A 17,641-nucleotide genomic window follows, 5' to 3' on the forward strand; every position below is an offset into this window, starting at 1 on the left:
TAGCAGAGAAAACAGCGAACGGCACCCCACTGCATTACAGAATGAACAACAATTTCCAAATATATCCAAATATTTCTTTGTCATTTAACAGTAGAAAACATGGATTTGCCAACTAAAAAGGACAAACTAGAAAGCAGGGGGTATCCCTGTGCCATCTCGTCAGCTCGATAGCTGAGCTTCTTCTGAACAACACGGCGTGTCAATATGACTATATTCGTGCTCGTTTCACTGCCCTGACACGTTTTTCGTGTATTGGGGGCGCTGTTGGGCTTCAGAGGTTAAAAAGCTGTTTCCACCTACTCAGGTCTTCTGTATCAGATTACGACACCTGAACACCAGTTCTCGTCAGACACTGCTGGGTTTCGACTTGGTTTTCTTTCAACAGTTTTATCAGGGGAGAGCGCGAACGCAGTCCCCCACTACCAGAAATTATGCAATCGAGATTCCCACATTTGGGGAATTCGCAGAGGTCAGCACAGCCGGAGTGCAATGGTTGAGCCTCGCCCTGGGTGAACCACCTTCTTGATCATGGTATCTCCCTTGCCAGGTAAGTATGAGTTGTACAGATCCGAGCCGGGTGTTTCTTTCACAGACACAGCACGTCGACTGATGGTGGGCCATCCACACATCACCCAAACTACACGCTGTATGAGGCTGTGGGATCTCATAGACTGTACATAAGAAGGTGGATCTGCACGGATTCAACACACAAGGAGACGTTTTATACTAAATTTGTCTTTCTTGCCCGAGGCCTCATTTGTCCTTCATGCCCAACCTCTTATGCCCCCATAGGCAATTCTGTGATACGCAAATAAAATTGACAGGCTGAGCAGTTGGTGGACGTCCGACCATTGCCGTTGCCCTTCTCTGGCAGCCAATCGGGTCGGCGGGTTTGGCAACCCTTTCCCTCTTTGTCTGCCAATCCAAGGTGCAAATCTCACTCTGTGTCACGCTGCATTGTACGCTGCACTTTTCCCCCCATTGAGTCACAGCAGACGGCAGGTTGTCTCTCTCAAGGAGAGCGGCAATGCCCCCTGCTGGATCGTCTTCAGTCTCTCTAATCCCCCATTCGGGGTGGGCATGAAGGAAAAAATGAGGTCTCGGGCAAGCAAGACAAATTGGGCACTGCCCCCATCTCTGGCACGAGGCCATTTTTGGCCTAACTAACTTTGTGTCTTTCATAAACTTGCCAAAAAAAGAAGTAGCAGTCAGTTCATAGCAATAGAAAACACACTGATGTCGGCAATTAATGACCGCCCCTTCGCTCGCTCTTTTCATGCTTCATGCAAGGGTGCTGCCCACTGCCCTCCGGACTGCACCGGCGGTCAAGGGGCATTCTTCCCACGGGGGAGTAAAAGGGAAGCAGCACCTGACTGCCTGTGTACTTGCCACGGCAGTACATATGAAAAATTGGAATCGATACAGAGAAGATTAGCATGGCCCCTGCGAAAGGATGACACGCAACATCGTGAAGCGTTTCCACATTTTGACGTGCTCGTGTTGCCCCTTGCTCCTCTGGAACACCTGAGTGTAGGGCGTTATAACATTCTCAGTTATCGCTTCTAGGCCTTTTGGCTAAGATCAAGTGTTTGAAGGCTGCTGGATCGTCTTCACTCTCTCTAATCCCCTAGGACGAATGGGGGATCAGAGAGAGACTGAAGACGATCCAGCAGGGGGGGGCATTGCCGCTCTCCTTGAGAGAGACAAACCCGCCGTCTGCTCTCAAGGAGAGCGGCAATGCCCCCCCTTGGATCGTCTTCAGTCTCTCTAATCCCCCATTCGTCCTAGGGGATTAGAGAGACTGAAGACGATCCAGCAGGGGGCATTGCCGCTCTCCTTGAGAGAGACAACCCGCCGTCTGCTCTCAAGGAGAGCGGCAATGCCCCCTGCTGGATCGTCTTCAGTCTCTCTAATCTCCCATTCGGGGTGGGCATGAAGGAAAAAATGAGGTCTCGGGCAAGCAAGACAAATTGGGCACTGCCCCCATCTCTGGCACGAGGCCATTTTTGGCCTAACTAACTTTGTGTCTTTCATAAACTTGCCAAAAAAAGAAGTAGCAGTCAGTTCATAGCAATAGAAAACACACTGATGTCGGCAATTAATGACCGCCCCTTCGCTCGCTCTTTTCATGCTTCATGCAAGGGTGCTGCCCACTGCCCTCCGGACTGCACCGGCGGTCAAGGGGCATTCTTCCCACGGGGGAGTAAAAGGGAAGCAGCACCTGACTGCCTGTGTACTTGCCACGGCAGTACATATGAAAAATTGGAATCGATACAGAGAAGATTAGCATGGCCCCTGCGAAAGGATGACACGCAACATCGTGAAGCGTTTCCACATTTTGACGTGCTCGTGTTGCCCCTTGCTCCTCTGGAACACCTGAGTGTAGGGCGTTATAACATTCTCAGTTATCGCTTCTAGGCCTTTTGGCTAAGATCAAGTGTTTGAAGGCTGCTGGATCGTCTTCACTCTCTCTAATCCCCTAGGACGAATGGGGGATCAGAGAGAGACTGAAGACGATCCAGCAGGGGGGGGCATTGCCGCTCTCCTTGAGAGAGACAAACCCGCCGTCTGCTCTCAAGGAGAGCGGCAATGCCCCCCCTTGGATCGTCTTCAGTCTCTCTAATCCCCCATTCGTCCTAGGGGATTAGAGAGACTGAAGACGATCCAGCAGGGGGCATTGCCGCTCTCCTTGAGAGAGACAACCCGCCGTCTGCTCTCAAGGAGAGCGGCAATGCCCCCTGCTGGATCGTCTTCAGTCTCTCTAATCCCCCATTCGTCCTAGGGGATTAGAGAGACTGAAGACGATCCAGCAGCCTTTAAAACTATAAATATGCATTCATTGCTAGAGTATAAAATCTCAACAAAATATCAATGTAGCTATTTAAACATAACGACAAATCGCTTATCTAACGAGCTAAATGTTTTCATATTAAACACAGAGAGGAGGGGTGCACCGTTCCCGGAGGTACTGCAATACCAGGTCGATGCGTGGAGTGGACGGAGCAAGCCCCTTTTCCATCTCCCTGTTCCAAAAAGCAATTTAATATATGGTCCCCGGGTAGGGGACGTATCAGATATTAAACTGATAAGAACAGATACTACACTTGATCTTAGCCAAAAGGCCGAGAAGCGATAACTGACGATGGGTCGGAGTTACAGTAGTGATCCTCTGCAGCGCCAGTCTCACTCGCGGTTTCACAGAGTCCAATGCGAGTCAAAGACGGATTTAACTTATTTAAAATTTGAAAAAATGTGATTAAATATACTTTAATACACACACCAGTCTCAAATGTAACAGGGGGAATAAACTGGAAGTCACATTAGAGTCTGATCTCTAGTGGAGGAGAACATGTTTTTAACGATGTGTTAACTAACAGAGTTGCAGCTCCATCTAGCAGAGAAAACAGCGAACGGCACCCCACTGCATTACAGAATGAACAACAATTTCCAAATATATCCAAATATTTCTTTGTCATTTAACAGTAGAAAACATGGATTTGCCAACTAAAAAGGACAAACTAGAAAGCAGGGGGTATCCCTGTGCCATCTCGTCAGCTCGATAGCTGAGCTTCTTCTGAACAACACGGCGTGTCAATATGACTATATTCGTGCTCGTTTCACTGCCCTGACACGTTTTTCGTGTATTGGGGGCGCTGTTGGGCTTCAGAGGTTAAAAAGCTGTTTCCACCTACTCAGGTCTTCTGTATCAGATTACGACACCTGAACACCAGTTCTCGTCAGACACTGCTGGGTTTCGACTTGGTTTTCTTTCAACAGTTTTATCAGGGGAGAGCGCGAACGCAGTCCCCCACTACCAGAAATTATGCAATCGAGATTCCCACATTTGGGGAATTCGCAGAGGTCAGCACAGCCGGAGTGCAATGGTTGAGCCTCGCCCTGGGTGAACCACCTTCTTGATCATGGTATCTCCCTTGCCAGGTAAGTATGAGTTGTACAGATCCGAGCCGGGTGTTTCTTTCACAGACACAGCACGTCGACTGATGGTGGGCCATCCACACATCACCCAAACTACACGCTGTATGAGGCTGTGGGATCTCATAGACTGTACATAAGAAGGTGGATCTGCACGGATTCAACACACAAGGAGACGTTTTATACTAAATTTGTCTTTCTTGCCCGAGGCCTCATTTGTCCTTCATGCCCAACCTCTTATGCCCCCATAGGCAATTCTGTGATACGCAAATAAAATTGACAGGCTGAGCAGTTGGTGGACGTCCGACCATTGCCGTTGCCCTTCTCTGGCAGCCAATCGGGTCGGCGGGTTTGGCAACCCTTTCCCTCTTTGTCTGCCAATCCAAGGTGCAAATCTCACTCTGTGTCACGCTGCATTGTACGCTGCACTTTTCCCCCCATTGAGTCACAGCAGACGGCAGGTTGTCTCTCTCAAGGAGAGCGGCAATGCCCCCTGCTGGATCGTCTTCAGTCTCTCTAATCCCCCATTCGGGGTGGGCATGAAGGAAAAAATGAGGTCTCGGGCAAGCAAGACAAATTGGGCACTGCCCCCATCTCTGGCACGAGGCCATTTTTGGCCTAACTAACTTTGTGTCTTTCATAAACTTGCCAAAAAAAGAAGTAGCAGTCAGTTCATAGCAATAGAAAACACACTGATGTCGGCAATTAATGACCGCCCCTTCGCTCGCTCTTTTCATGCTTCATGCAAGGGTGCTGCCCACTGCCCTCCGGACTGCACCGGCGGTCAAGGGGCATTCTTCCCACGGGGGAGTAAAAGGGAAGCAGCACCTGACTGCCTGTGTACTTGCCACGGCAGTACATATGAAAAATTGGAATCGATACAGAGAAGATTAGCATGGCCCCTGCGAAAGGATGACACGCAACATCGTGAAGCGTTTCCACATTTTGACGTGCTCGTGTTGCCCCTTGCTCCTCTGGAACACCTGAGTGTAGGGCGTTATAACATTCTCAGTTATCGCTTCTAGGCCTTTTGGCTAAGATCAAGTGTTTGAAGGCTGCTGGATCGTCTTCACTCTCTCTAATCCCCTAGGACGAATGGGGGATCAGAGAGAGACTGAAGACGATCCAGCAGGGGGGGGCATTGCCGCTCTCCTTGAGAGAGACAAACCCGCCGTCTGCTCTCAAGGAGAGCGGCAATGCCCCCCCTTGGATCGTCTTCAGTCTCTCTAATCCCCCATTCGTCCTAGGGGATTAGAGAGACTGAAGACGATCCAGCAGGGGGCATTGCCGCTCTCCTTGAGAGAGACAACCCGCCGTCTGCTCTCAAGGAGAGCGGCAATGCCCCCTGCTGGATCGTCTTCAGTCTCTCTAATCTCCCATTCGGGGTGGGCATGAAGGAAAAAATGAGGTCTCGGGCAAGCAAGACAAATTGGGCACTGCCCCCATCTCTGGCACGAGGCCATTTTTGGCCTAACTAACTTTGTGTCTTTCATAAACTTGCCAAAAAAAGAAGTAGCAGTCAGTTCATAGCAATAGAAAACACACTGATGTCGGCAATTAATGACCGCCCCTTCGCTCGCTCTTTTCATGCTTCATGCAAGGGTGCTGCCCACTGCCCTCCGGACTGCACCGGCGGTCAAGGGGCATTCTTCCCACGGGGGAGTAAAAGGGAAGCAGCACCTGACTGCCTGTGTACTTGCCACGGCAGTACATATGAAAAATTGGAATCGATACAGAGAAGATTAGCATGGCCCCTGCGAAAGGATGACACGCAACATCGTGAAGCGTTTCCACATTTTGACGTGCTCGTGTTGCCCCTTGCTCCTCTGGAACACCTGAGTGTAGGGCGTTATAACATTCTCAGTTATCGCTTCTAGGCCTTTTGGCTAAGATCAAGTGTTTGAAGGCTGCTGGATCGTCTTCACTCTCTCTAATCCCCTAGGACGAATGGGGGATCAGAGAGAGACTGAAGACGATCCAGCAGGGGGGGGCATTGCCGCTCTCCTTGAGAGAGACAAACCCGCCGTCTGCTCTCAAGGAGAGCGGCAATGCCCCCCCTTGGATCGTCTTCAGTCTCTCTAATCCCCCATTCGTCCTAGGGGATTAGAGAGACTGAAGACGATCCAGCAGGGGGCATTGCCGCTCTCCTTGAGAGAGACAACCCGCCGTCTGCTCTCAAGGAGAGCGGCAATGCCCCCTGCTGGATCGTCTTCAGTCTCTCTAATCCCCCATTCGTCCTAGGGGATTAGAGAGACTGAAGACGATCCAGCAGCCTTTAAAACTATAAATATGCATTCATTGCTAGAGTATAAAATCTCAACAAAATATCAATGTAGCTATTTAAACATAACGACAAATCGCTTATCTAACGAGCTAAATGTTTTCATATTAAACACAGAGAGGAGGGGTGCACCGTTCCCGGAGGTACTGCAATACCAGGTCGATGCGTGGAGTGGACGGAGCAAGCCCCTTTTCCATCTCCCTGTTCCAAAAAGCAATTTAATATATGGTCCCCGGGTAGGGGACGTATCAGATATTAAACTGATAAGAACAGATACTACACTTGATCTTAGCCAAAAGGCCGAGAAGCGATAACTGACGATGGGTCGGAGTTACAGTAGTGATCCTCTGCAGCGCCAGTCTCACTCGCGGTTTCACAGAGTCCAATGCGAGTCAAAGACGGATTTAACTTATTTAAAATTTGAAAAAATGTGATTAAATATACTTTAATACACACACCAGTCTCAAATGTAACAGGGGGAATAAACTGGAAGTCACATTAGAGTCTGATCTCTAGTGGAGGAGAACATGTTTTTAACGATGTGTTAACTAACAGAGTTGCAGCTCCATCTAGCAGAGAAAACAGCGAACGGCACCCCACTGCATTACAGAATGAACAACAATTTCCAAATATATCCAAATATTTCTTTGTCGTTTAACAGTAGAAAACATGGATTTGCCAACTAAAAAGGACAAACTAGAAAGCAGGGGGTATCCCTGTGCCATCTCGTCAGCTCGATAGCTGAGCTTCTTCTGAACAACACGGCGTGTCAATATGACTATATTCGTGCTCGTTTCACTGCCCTGACACGTTTTTCGTGTATTGGGGGCGCTGTTGGGCTTCAGAGGTTAAAAAGCTGTTTCCACCTACTCAGGTCTTCTGTATCAGATTACGACACCTGAACACCAGTTCTCGTCAGACACTGCTGGGTTTCGACTTGGTTTTCTTTCAACAGTTTTATCAGGGGAGAGCGCGAACGCAGTCCCCCACTACCAGAAATTATGCAATCGAGATTCCCACATTTGGGGAATTCGCAGAGGTCAGCACAGCCGGAGTGCAATGGTTGAGCCTCGCCCTGGGTGAACCACCTTCTTGATCATGGTATCTCCCTTGCCAGGTAAGTATGAGTTGTACAGATCCGAGCCGGGTGTTTCTTTCACAGACACAGCACGTCGACTGATGGTGGGCCATCCACACATCACCCAAACTACACGCTGTATGAGGCTGTGGGATCTCATAGACTGTACATAAGAAGGTGGATCTGCACGGATTCAACACACAAGGAGACGTTTTATACTAAATTTGTCTTTCTTGCCCGAGGCCTCATTTGTCCTTCATGCCCAACCTCTTATGCCCCCATAGGCAATTCTGTGATACGCAAATAAAATTGACAGGCTGAGCAGTTGGTGGACGTCCGACCATTGCCGTTGCCCTTCTCTGGCAGCCAATCGGGTCGGCGGGTTTGGCAACCCTTTCCCTCTTTGTCTGCCAATCCAAGGGGCAAATCTCACTCTGTGTCACGCTGCATTGTACGCTGCACTTTTCCCCCCATTGAGTCACAGCAGACGGCAGGTTGTCTCTCTCAAGGAGAGCGGCAATGCCCCCTGCTGGATCGTCTTCAGTCTCTCTAATCCCCCATTCGGGGTGGGCATGAAGGAAAAAATGAGGTCTCGGGCAAGCAAGACAAATTGGGCACTGCCCCCATCTCTGGCACGAGGCCATTTTTGGCCTAACTAACTTTGTGTCTTTCATAAACTTGCCAAAAAAAGAAGTAGCAGTCAGTTCATAGCAATAGAAAACACACTGATGTCGGCAATTAATGACCGCCCCTTCGCTCGCTCTTTTCATGCTTCATGCAAGGGTGCTGCCCACTGCCCTCCGGACTGCACCGGCGGTCAAGGGGCATTCTTCCCACGGGGGAGTAAAAGGGAAGCAGCACCTGACTGCCTGTGTACTTGCCACGGCAGTACATATGAAAAATTGGAATCGATACAGAGAAGATTAGCATGGCCCCTGCGAAAGGATGACACGCAACATCGTGAAGCGTTTCCACATTTTGACGTGCTCGTGTTGCCCCTTGCTCCTCTGGAACACCTGAGTGTAGGGCGTTATAACATTCTCAGTTATCGCTTCTAGGCCTTTTGGCTAAGATCAAGTGTTTGAAGGCTGCTGGATCGTCTTCACTCTCTCTAATCCCCTAGGACGAATGGGGGATCAGAGAGAGACTGAAGACGATCCAGCAGGGGGGGGCATTGCCGCTCTCCTTGAGAGAGACAAACCCGCCGTCTGCTCTCAAGGAGAGCGGCAATGCCCCCCCTTGGATCGTCTTCAGTCTCTCTAATCCCCCATTCGTCCTAGGGGATTAGAGAGACTGAAGACGATCCAGCAGGGGGCATTGCCGCTCTCCTTGAGAGAGACAACCCGCCGTCTGCTCTCAAGGAGAGCGGCAATGCCCCCTGCTGGATCGTCTTCAGTCTCTCTAATCTCCCATTCGGGGTGGGCATGAAGGAAAAAATGAGGTCTCGGGCAAGCAAGACAAATTGGGCACTGCCCCCATCTCTGGCACGAGGCCATTTTTGGCCTAACTAACTTTGTGTCTTTCATAAACTTGCCAAAAAAAGAAGTAGCAGTCAGTTCATAGCAATAGAAAACACACTGATGTCGGCAATTAATGACCGCCCCTTCGCTCGCTCTTTTCATGCTTCATGCAAGGGTGCTGCCCACTGCCCTCCGGACTGCACCGGCGGTCAAGGGGCATTCTTCCCACGGGGGAGTAAAAGGGAAGCAGCACCTGACTGCCTGTGTACTTGCCACGGCAGTACATATGAAAAATTGGAATCGATACAGAGAAGATTAGCATGGCCCCTGCGAAAGGATGACACGCAACATCGTGAAGCGTTTCCACATTTTGACGTGCTCGTGTTGCCCCTTGCTCCTCTGGAACACCTGAGTGTAGGGCGTTATAACATTCTCAGTTATCGCTTCTAGGCCTTTTGGCTAAGATCAAGTGTTTGAAGGCTGCTGGATCGTCTTCACTCTCTCTAATCCCCTAGGACGAATGGGGGATCAGAGAGAGACTGAAGACGATCCAGCAGGGGGGGGCATTGCCGCTCTCCTTGAGAGAGACAAACCCGCCGTCTGCTCTCAAGGAGAGCGGCAATGCCCCCCCTTGGATCGTCTTCAGTCTCTCTAATCCCCCATTCGTCCTAGGGGATTAGAGAGACTGAAGACGATCCAGCAGGGGGCATTGCCGCTCTCCTTGAGAGAGACAACCCGCCGTCTGCTCTCAAGGAGAGCGGCAATGCCCCCTGCTGGATCGTCTTCAGTCTCTCTAATCCCCCATTCGTCCTAGGGGATTAGAGAGACTGAAGACGATCCAGCAGCCTTTAAAACTATAAATATGCATTCATTGCTAGAGTATAAAATCTCAACAAAATATCAATGTAGCTATTTAAACATAACGACAAATCGCTTATCTAACGAGCTAAATGTTTTCATATTAAACACAGAGAGGAGGGGTGCACCGTTCCCGGAGGTACTGCAATACCAGGTCGATGCGTGGAGTGGACGGAGCAAGCCCCTTTTCCATCTCCCTGTTCCAAAAAGCAATTTAATATATGGTCCCCGGGTAGGGGACGTATCAGATATTAAACTGATAAGAACAGATACTACACTTGATCTTAGCCAAAAGGCCGAGAAGCGATAACTGACGATGGGTCGGAGTTACAGTAGTGATCCTCTGCAGCGCCAGTCTCACTCGCGGTTTCACAGAGTCCAATGCGAGTCAAAGACGGATTTAACTTATTTAAAATTTGAAAAAATGTGATTAAATATACTTTAATACACACACCAGTCTCAAATGTAACAGGGGGAATAAACTGGAAGTCACATTAGAGTCTGATCTCTAGTGGAGGAGAACATGTTTTTAACGATGTGTTAACTAACAGAGTTGCAGCTCCATCTAGCAGAGAAAACAGCGAACGGCACCCCACTGCATTACAGAATGAACAACAATTTCCAAATATATCCAAATATTTCTTTGTCATTTAACAGTAGAAAACATGGATTTGCCAACTAAAAAGGACAAACTAGAAAGCAGGGGGTATCCCTGTGCCATCTCGTCAGCTCGATAGCTGAGCTTCTTCTGAACAACACGGCGTGTCAATATGACTATATTCGTGCTCGTTTCACTGCCCTGACACGTTTTTCGTGTATTGGGGGCGCTGTTGGGCTTCAGAGGTTAAAAAGCTGTTTCCACCTACTCAGGTCTTCTGTATCAGATTACGACACCTGAACACCAGTTCTCGTCAGACACTGCTGGGTTTCGACTTGGTTTTCTTTCAACAGTTTTATCAGGGGAGAGCGCGAACGCAGTCCCCCACTACCAGAAATTATGCAATCGAGATTCCCACATTTGGGGAATTCGCAGAGGTCAGCACAGCCGGAGTGCAATGGTTGAGCCTCGCCCTGGGTGAACCACCTTCTTGATCATGGTATCTCCCTTGCCAGGTAAGTATGAGTTGTACAGATCCGAGCCGGGTGTTTCTTTCACAGACACAGCACGTCGACTGATGGTGGGCCATCCACACATCACCCAAACTACACGCTGTATGAGGCTGTGGGATCTCATAGACTGTACATAAGAAGGTGGATCTGCACGGATTCAACACACAAGGAGACGTTTTATACTAAATTTGTCTTTCTTGCCCGAGGCCTCATTTGTCCTTCATGCCCAACCTCTTATGCCCCCATAGGCAATTCTGTGATACGCAAATAAAATTGACAGGCTGAGCAGTTGGTGGACGTCCGACCATTGCCGTTGCCCTTCTCTGGCAGCCAATCGGGTCGGCGGGTTTGGCAACCCTTTCCCTCTTTGTCTGCCAATCCAAGGTGCAAATCTCACTCTGTGTCACGCTGCATTGTACGCTGCACTTTTCCCCCCATTGAGTCACAGCAGACGGCAGGTTGTCTCTCTCAAGGAGAGCGGCAATGCCCCCTGCTGGATCGTCTTCAGTCTCTCTAATCCCCCATTCGGGGTGGGCATGAAGGAAAAAATGAGGTCTCGGGCAAGCAAGACAAATTGGGCACTGCCCCCATCTCTGGCACGAGGCCATTTTTGGCCTAACTAACTTTGTGTCTTTCATAAACTTGCCAAAAAAAGAAGTAGCAGTCAGTTCATAGCAATAGAAAACACACTGATGTCGGCAATTAATGACCGCCCCTTCGCTCGCTCTTTTCATGCTTCATGCAAGGGTGCTGCCCACTGCCCTCCGGACTGCACCGGCGGTCAAGGGGCATTCTTCCCACGGGGGAGTAAAAGGGAAGCAGCACCTGACTGCCTGTGTACTTGCCACAGCAGTACATATGAAAAATTGGAATCGATACAGAGAAGATTAGCATGGCCCCTGCGAAAGGATGACACGCAACATCGTGAAGCGTTTCCACATTTTGACGTGCTCGTGTTGCCCCTTGCTCCTCTGGAACACCTGAGTGTAGGGCGTTATAACATTCTCAGTCATCGCTTCTAGGCCTTTTGGCTAAGATCAAGTGTTTGAAGGCTGCTGGATCGTCTTCACTCTCTCTAATCCCCTAGGACGAATGGGGGATCAGAGAGAGACTGAAGACGATCCAGCAGGGGGGGGCATTGCCGCTCTCCTTGAGAGAGACAAACCCGCCGTCTGCTCTCAAGGAGAGCGGCAATGCCCCCCCTTGGATCGTCTTCAGTCTCTCTAATCCCCCATTCGTCCTAGGGGATTAGAGAGACTGAAGACGATCCAGCAGGGGGCATTGCCGCTCTCCTTGAGAGAGACAACCCGCCGTCTGCTCTCAAGGAGAGCGGCAATGCCCCCTGCTGGATCGTCTTCAGTCTCTCTAATCCCCTAGGACGAATGGGGGATTAGAGAGACTGAAGACGATCCAGCAGCCTTTAAAACTATAAATATGCATTCATTGCTAGAGTATAAAATCTCAACAAAATATCAATGTAGCTATTTAAACATAACGACAAATCGCTTATCTAACGAGCTAAATGTTTTCATATTAAACACAGAGAGGAGGGGTGCACCGTTCCCGGAGGTACTGCAATACCAGGTCGATGCGTGGAGTGGACGGAGCAAGCCCCTTTTCCATCTCCCTGTTCCAAAAAGCAATTTAATATATGGTCCCCGGGTAGGGGACGTATCAGATATTAAACTGATAAGAACAGATACTACACTTGATCTTAGCCAAAAGGCCGAGAAGCGATAACTGACGATGGGTCGGAGTTACAGTAGTGATCCTCTGCAGCGCCAGTCTCACTCGCGGTTTCACAGAGTCCAATGCGAGTCAAAGACGGATTTAACTTATTTAAAATTTGAAAAAATGTGATTAAATATACTTTAATACACACACCAGTCTCAAATGTAACAGGGGGAATAAACTGGAAGTCACATTAGAGTCTGATCTCTAGTGGAGGAGAACATGTTTTTAACGATGTGTTAACTAACAGAGTTGCAGCTCCATCTAGCAGAGAAAACAGCGAACGGCACCCCACTGCATTACAGAATGAACAACAATTTCCAAATATATCCAAATATTTCTTTGTCATTTAACAGTAGAAAACATGGATTTGCCAACTAAAAAGGACAAACTAGAAAGCAGGGGGTATCCCTGTGCCATCTCGTCAGCTCGATAGCTGAGCTTCTTCTGAACAACACGGCGTGTCAATATGACTATATTCGTGCTCGTTTCACTGCCCTGACACGTTTTTCGTGTATTGGGGGCGCTGTTGGGCTTCAGAGGTTAAAAAGCTGTTTCCACCTACTCAGGTCTTCTGTATCAGATTACGACACCTGAACACCAGTTCTCGTCAGACACTGCTGGGTTTCGACTTGGTTTTCTTTCAACAGTTTTATCAGGGGAGAGCGCGAACGCAGTCCCCCACTACCAGAAATTATGCAATCGAGATTCCCACATTTGGGGAATTCGCAGAGGTCAGCACAGCCGGAGTGCAATGGTTGAGCCTCGCCCTGGGTGAACCACCTTCTTGATCATGGTATCTCCCTTGCCAGGTAAGTATGAGTTGTACAGATCCGAGCCGGGTGTTTCTTTCACAGACACAGCACGTCGACTGATGGTGGGCCATCCACACATCACCCAAACTACACGCTGTATGAGGCTGTGGGATCTCATAGACTGTACATAAGAAGGTGGATCTGCACGGATTCAACACACAAGGAGACGTTTTATACTAAATTTGTCTTTCTTGCCCGAGGCCTCATTTGTCCTTCATGCCCAACCTCTTATGCCCCCATAGGCAATTCTGTGATACGCAAATAAAATTGACAGGCTGAGCAGTTGGTGGACGTCCGACCATTGCCGTTGCCCTTCTCTGGCAGCCAATCGGGTCGGCGGGTTTGGCAACCCTTTCCCTCTTTGTCTGCCAATCCAAGGTGCAAATCTCACTCTGTGTCACGCTGCATTGTACGCTGCACTTTTCCCCCCATTGAGTCACAGCAGACGGCAGGTTGTCTCTCTCAAGGAGAGCGGCAATGCCCCCTGCTGGATCGTCTTCAGTCTCTCTAATCCCCCATTCGGGGTGGGCATGAAGGAAAAAATGAGGTCTCGGGCAAGCAAGACAAATTGGGCACTGCCCCCATCTCTGGCACGAGGCCATTTTTGGCCTAACTAACTTTGTGTCTTTCATAAACTTGCCAAAAAAAGAAGTAGCAGTCAGTTCATAGCAATAGAAAACACACTGATGTCGGCAATTAATGACCGCCCCTTCGCTCGCTCTTTTCATGCTTCATGCAAGGGTGCTGCCCACTGCCCTCCGGACTGCACCGGCGGTCAAGGGGCATTCTTCCCACGGGGGAGTAAAAGGGAAGCAGCACCTGACTGCCTGTTTACTTGCCACGGCAGTACATATGAAAAATTGGAATCGATACAGAGAAGATTAGCATGGCCCCTGCGAAAGGATGACACGCAACATCGTGAAGCGTTTCCACATTTTGACGTGCTCGTGTTGCCCCTTGCTCCTCTGGAACACCTGAGTGTAGGGCGTTATAACATTCTCAGTTATCGCTTCTAGGCCTTTTGGCTAAGATCAAGTGTTTGAAGGCTGCTGGATCGTCTTCACTCTCTCTAATCCCCTAGGACGAATGGGGGATCAGAGAGAGACTGAAGACGATCCAGCAGGGGGGGGCATTGCCGCTCTCCTTGAGAGAGACAAACCCGCCGTCTGCTCTCAAGGAGAGCGGCAATGCCCCCCCTTGGATCGTCTTCAGTCTCTCTAATCCCCCATTCGTCCTAGGGGATTAGAGAGACTGAAGACGATCCAGCAGGGGGCATTGCCGCTCTCCTTGAGAGAGACAACCCGCCGTCTGCTCTCAAGGAGAGCGGCAATGCCCCCTGCTGGATCGTCTTCAGTCTCTCTAATCCCCTAGGACGAATGGGGGATTAGAGAGACTGAAGACGATCCAGCAGCCTTTAAAACTATAAATATGCATTCATTGCTAGAGTATAAAATCTCAACAAAATATCAATGTAGCTATTTAAACATAACGACAAATCGCTTATCTAACGAGCTAAATGTTTTCATATTAAACACAGAGAGGAGGGGTGCACCGTTCCCGGAGGTACTGCAATACCAGGTCGATGCGTGGAGTGGACGGAGCAAGCCCCTTTTCCATCTCCCTGTTCCAAAAAGCAATTTAATATATGGTCCCCGGGTAGGGGACGTATCAGATATTAAACTGATAAGAACAGATACTACACTTGATCTTAGCCAAAAGGCCGAGAAGCGATAACTGACGATGGGTCGGAGTTACAGTAGTGATCCTCTGCAGCGCCAGTCTCACTCGCGGTTTCACAGAGTCCAATGCGAGTCAAAGACGGATTTAACTTATTTAAAATTTGAAAAAATGTGATTAAATATACTTTAATACACACACCAGTCTCAAATGTAACAGGGGGAATAAACTGGAAGTCACATTAGAGTCTGATCTCTAGTGGAGGAGAACATGTTTTTAACGATGTGTTAACTAACAGAGTTGCAGCTCCATCTAGCAGAGAAAACAGCGAACGGCACCCCACTGCATTACAGAATGAACAACAATTTCCAAATATATCCAAATATTTCTTTGTCATTTAACAGTAGAAAACATGGATTTGCCAACTAAAAAGGACAAACTAGAAAGCAGGGGGTATCCCTGTGCCATCTCGTCAGCTCGATAGCTGAGCTTCTTCTGAACAACACGGCGTGTCAATATGACTATATTCGTGCTCGTTTCACTGCCCTGACACGTTTTTCGTGTATTGGGGGCGCTGTTGGGCTTCAGAGGTTAAAAAGCTGTTTCCACCTACTCAGGTCTTCTGTATCAGATTACGACACCTGAACACCAGTTCTCGTCAGACACTGCTGGGTTTCGACTTGGTTTTCTTTCAACAGTTTTATCAGGGGAGAGCGCGAACGCAGTCCCCCACTACCAGAAATTATGCAATCGAGATTCCCACATTTGGGGAATTCGCAGAGGTCAGCACAGCCGGAGTGCAATGGTTGAGCCTCGCCCTGGGTGAACCACCTTCTTGATCATGGTATCTCCCTTGCCAGGTAAGTATGAGTTGTACAGATCCGAGCCGGGTGTTTCTTTCACAGACACAGCACGTCGACTGATGGTGGGCCATCCACACATCACCCAAACTACACGCTGTATGAGGCTGTGGGATCTCATAGACTGTACATAAGAAGGTGGATCTGCACGGATTCAACACACAAGGAGACGTTTTATACTAAATTTGTCTTTCTTGCCCGAGGCCTCATTTGTCCTTCATGCCCAACCTCTTATGCCCCCATAGGCAATTCTGTGATACGCAAATAAAATTGACAGGCTGAGCAGTTGGTGGACGTCCGACCATTGCCGTTGCCCTTCTCTGGCAGCCAATCGGGTCGGCGGGTTTGGCAACCCTTTCCCTCTTTGTCTGCCAATCCAAGGTGCAAATCTCACTCTGTGTCACGCTGCATTGTACGCTGCACTTTTCCCCCCATTGAGTCACAGCAGACGGCAGGTTGTCTCTCTCAAGGAGAGCGGCAATGCCCCCTGCTGGATCGTCTTCAGTCTCTCTAATCCCCCATTCGGGGTGGGCATGAAGGAAAAAATGAGGTCTCGGGCAAGCAAGACAAATTGGGCACTGCCCCCATCTCTGGCACGAGGCCATTTTTGGCCTAACTAACTTTGTGTCTTTCATAAACTTGCCAAAAAAAGAAGTAGCAGTCAGTTCATAGCAATAGAAAACACACTGATGTCGGCAATTAATGACCGCCCCTTCGCTCGCTCTTTTCATGCTTCATGCAAGGGTGCTGCCCACTGCCCTCCGGACTGCACCGGCGGTCAAGGGGCATTCTTCCCACGGGGGAGTAAAAGGGAAGCAGCACCTGACTGCCTGTGTACTTGCCACAGCAGTACATATGAAAAATTGGAATCGATACAGAGAAGATTAGCATGGCCCCTGCGAAAGGATGACACGCAACATCGTGAAGCGTTTCCACATTTTGACGTGCTCGTGTTGCCCCTTGCTCCTCTGGAACACCTGAGTGTAGGGCGTTATAACATTCTCAGTCATCGCTTCTAGGCCTTTTGGCTAAGATCAAGTGTTTGAAGGCTGCTGGATCGTCTTCACTCTCTCTAATCCCCTAGGACGAATGGGGGATCAGAGAGAGACTGAAGACGATCCAGCAGGGGGGGGCATTGCCGCTCTCCTTGAGAGAGACAAACCCGCCGTCTGCTCTCAAGGAGAGCGGCAATGCCCCCCCTTGGATCGTCTTCAGTCTCTCTAATCCCCCATTCGTCCTAGGGGATTAGAGAGACTGAAGACGATCCAGCAGGGGGCATTGCCGCTCTCCTTGAGAGAGACAACCCGCCGTCTGCTCTCAAGGAGAGCGGCAATGCCCCCTGCTGGATCGTCTTCAGTCTCTCTAATCCCCTAGGACGAATGGGGGATTAGAGAGACTGAAGACGATCCAGCAGCCTTTAAAACTATAAATATGCATTCATTGCTAGAGTATAAAATCTCAACAAAATATCAATGTAGCTATTTAAACATAACGACAAATCGCTTATCTAACGAGCTAAATGTTTTCATATTAAACACAGAGAGGAGGGGTGCACCGTTCCCGGAGGTACTGCAATACCAGGTCGATGCGTGGAGTGGACGGAGCAAGCCCCTTTTCCATCTCCCTGTTCCAAAAAGCAATTTAATATATGGTCCCCGGGTAGGGGACGTATCAGATATTAAACTGATAAGAACAGATACTACACTTGATCTTAGCCAAAAGGCCGAGAAGCGATAACTGACGATGGGTCGGAGTTACAGTAGTGATCCTCTGCAGCGCCAGTCTCACTCGCGGTTTCACAGAGTCCAATGCGAGTCAAAGACGGATTTAACTTATTT

General features: G+C 49.2%; 21 non-coding genes across 21 annotated transcripts; 9 read left to right on the top strand and 12 right to left on the bottom strand.

Annotated features, from left to right (window-relative positions):
• Positions 1-391: 391 nt before the first annotated feature.
• Positions 392-555, bottom strand: LOC133981198 (U1 spliceosomal RNA). Its single transcript, XR_009925263.1, has one exon. It is a non-coding gene; the product is annotated as a U1 spliceosomal RNA (small nuclear RNA).
• Positions 556-1,381: 826 nt separating this feature from the next.
• On the top strand, positions 1,382-1,488 carry LOC133981151 (U6 spliceosomal RNA). Its single transcript, XR_009925219.1, has one exon. It is a non-coding gene; the product is annotated as a U6 spliceosomal RNA (small nuclear RNA).
• Positions 1,489-2,233: 745 nt separating this feature from the next.
• LOC133981152 (U6 spliceosomal RNA) lies at positions 2,234-2,340 on the top strand. Its single transcript, XR_009925220.1, has one exon. It is a non-coding gene; the product is annotated as a U6 spliceosomal RNA (small nuclear RNA).
• Positions 2,341-2,943: 603 nt separating this feature from the next.
• Positions 2,944-3,134, bottom strand: LOC133981226 (U2 spliceosomal RNA). The gene has a single exon (XR_009925289.1). It is a non-coding gene; the product is annotated as a U2 spliceosomal RNA (small nuclear RNA).
• A 649-nt stretch (positions 3,135-3,783) lies between these two features.
• Positions 3,784-3,947, bottom strand: LOC133981199 (U1 spliceosomal RNA). The gene has a single exon (XR_009925264.1). It is a non-coding gene; the product is annotated as a U1 spliceosomal RNA (small nuclear RNA).
• An 826-nt stretch (positions 3,948-4,773) lies between these two features.
• Positions 4,774-4,880, top strand: LOC133981153 (U6 spliceosomal RNA). The gene has a single exon (XR_009925221.1). It is a non-coding gene; the product is annotated as a U6 spliceosomal RNA (small nuclear RNA).
• A 745-nt stretch (positions 4,881-5,625) lies between these two features.
• LOC133981154 (U6 spliceosomal RNA) lies at positions 5,626-5,732 on the top strand. The gene has a single exon (XR_009925222.1). It is a non-coding gene; the product is annotated as a U6 spliceosomal RNA (small nuclear RNA).
• A 603-nt stretch (positions 5,733-6,335) lies between these two features.
• Positions 6,336-6,526, bottom strand: LOC133981227 (U2 spliceosomal RNA). The gene has a single exon (XR_009925290.1). It is a non-coding gene; the product is annotated as a U2 spliceosomal RNA (small nuclear RNA).
• A 649-nt stretch (positions 6,527-7,175) lies between these two features.
• Positions 7,176-7,339, bottom strand: LOC133981200 (U1 spliceosomal RNA). Its single transcript, XR_009925265.1, has one exon. It is a non-coding gene; the product is annotated as a U1 spliceosomal RNA (small nuclear RNA).
• An 826-nt stretch (positions 7,340-8,165) lies between these two features.
• LOC133981155 (U6 spliceosomal RNA) lies at positions 8,166-8,272 on the top strand. Its single transcript, XR_009925223.1, has one exon. It is a non-coding gene; the product is annotated as a U6 spliceosomal RNA (small nuclear RNA).
• Positions 8,273-9,017: 745 nt separating this feature from the next.
• On the top strand, positions 9,018-9,124 carry LOC133981156 (U6 spliceosomal RNA). The gene has a single exon (XR_009925224.1). It is a non-coding gene; the product is annotated as a U6 spliceosomal RNA (small nuclear RNA).
• Positions 9,125-9,727: 603 nt separating this feature from the next.
• On the bottom strand, positions 9,728-9,918 carry LOC133981229 (U2 spliceosomal RNA). The gene has a single exon (XR_009925292.1). It is a non-coding gene; the product is annotated as a U2 spliceosomal RNA (small nuclear RNA).
• A 649-nt stretch (positions 9,919-10,567) lies between these two features.
• Positions 10,568-10,731, bottom strand: LOC133981201 (U1 spliceosomal RNA). The gene has a single exon (XR_009925266.1). It is a non-coding gene; the product is annotated as a U1 spliceosomal RNA (small nuclear RNA).
• An 826-nt stretch (positions 10,732-11,557) lies between these two features.
• Positions 11,558-11,664, top strand: LOC133981144 (U6 spliceosomal RNA). The gene has a single exon (XR_009925213.1). It is a non-coding gene; the product is annotated as a U6 spliceosomal RNA (small nuclear RNA).
• A 603-nt stretch (positions 11,665-12,267) lies between these two features.
• LOC133981230 (U2 spliceosomal RNA) lies at positions 12,268-12,458 on the bottom strand. The gene has a single exon (XR_009925293.1). It is a non-coding gene; the product is annotated as a U2 spliceosomal RNA (small nuclear RNA).
• Positions 12,459-13,107: 649 nt separating this feature from the next.
• Positions 13,108-13,271, bottom strand: LOC133981202 (U1 spliceosomal RNA). The gene has a single exon (XR_009925267.1). It is a non-coding gene; the product is annotated as a U1 spliceosomal RNA (small nuclear RNA).
• An 826-nt stretch (positions 13,272-14,097) lies between these two features.
• On the top strand, positions 14,098-14,204 carry LOC133981174 (U6 spliceosomal RNA). Its single transcript, XR_009925241.1, has one exon. It is a non-coding gene; the product is annotated as a U6 spliceosomal RNA (small nuclear RNA).
• A 603-nt stretch (positions 14,205-14,807) lies between these two features.
• Positions 14,808-14,998, bottom strand: LOC133981231 (U2 spliceosomal RNA). Its single transcript, XR_009925294.1, has one exon. It is a non-coding gene; the product is annotated as a U2 spliceosomal RNA (small nuclear RNA).
• Positions 14,999-15,647: 649 nt separating this feature from the next.
• LOC133981203 (U1 spliceosomal RNA) lies at positions 15,648-15,811 on the bottom strand. Its single transcript, XR_009925268.1, has one exon. It is a non-coding gene; the product is annotated as a U1 spliceosomal RNA (small nuclear RNA).
• Positions 15,812-16,637: 826 nt separating this feature from the next.
• On the top strand, positions 16,638-16,744 carry LOC133981147 (U6 spliceosomal RNA). The gene has a single exon (XR_009925215.1). It is a non-coding gene; the product is annotated as a U6 spliceosomal RNA (small nuclear RNA).
• Positions 16,745-17,347: 603 nt separating this feature from the next.
• Positions 17,348-17,538, bottom strand: LOC133981232 (U2 spliceosomal RNA). The gene has a single exon (XR_009925295.1). It is a non-coding gene; the product is annotated as a U2 spliceosomal RNA (small nuclear RNA).
• Positions 17,539-17,641: the final 103 nt, after the last annotated feature.

This window comes from Scomber scombrus, chromosome 5 (assembly GCF_963691925.1).
Source record: "Scomber scombrus chromosome 5, fScoSco1.1, whole genome shotgun sequence".
NCBI classification, from domain to species: Eukaryota; Metazoa; Chordata; class Actinopteri; order Scombriformes; family Scombridae; genus Scomber; species Scomber scombrus.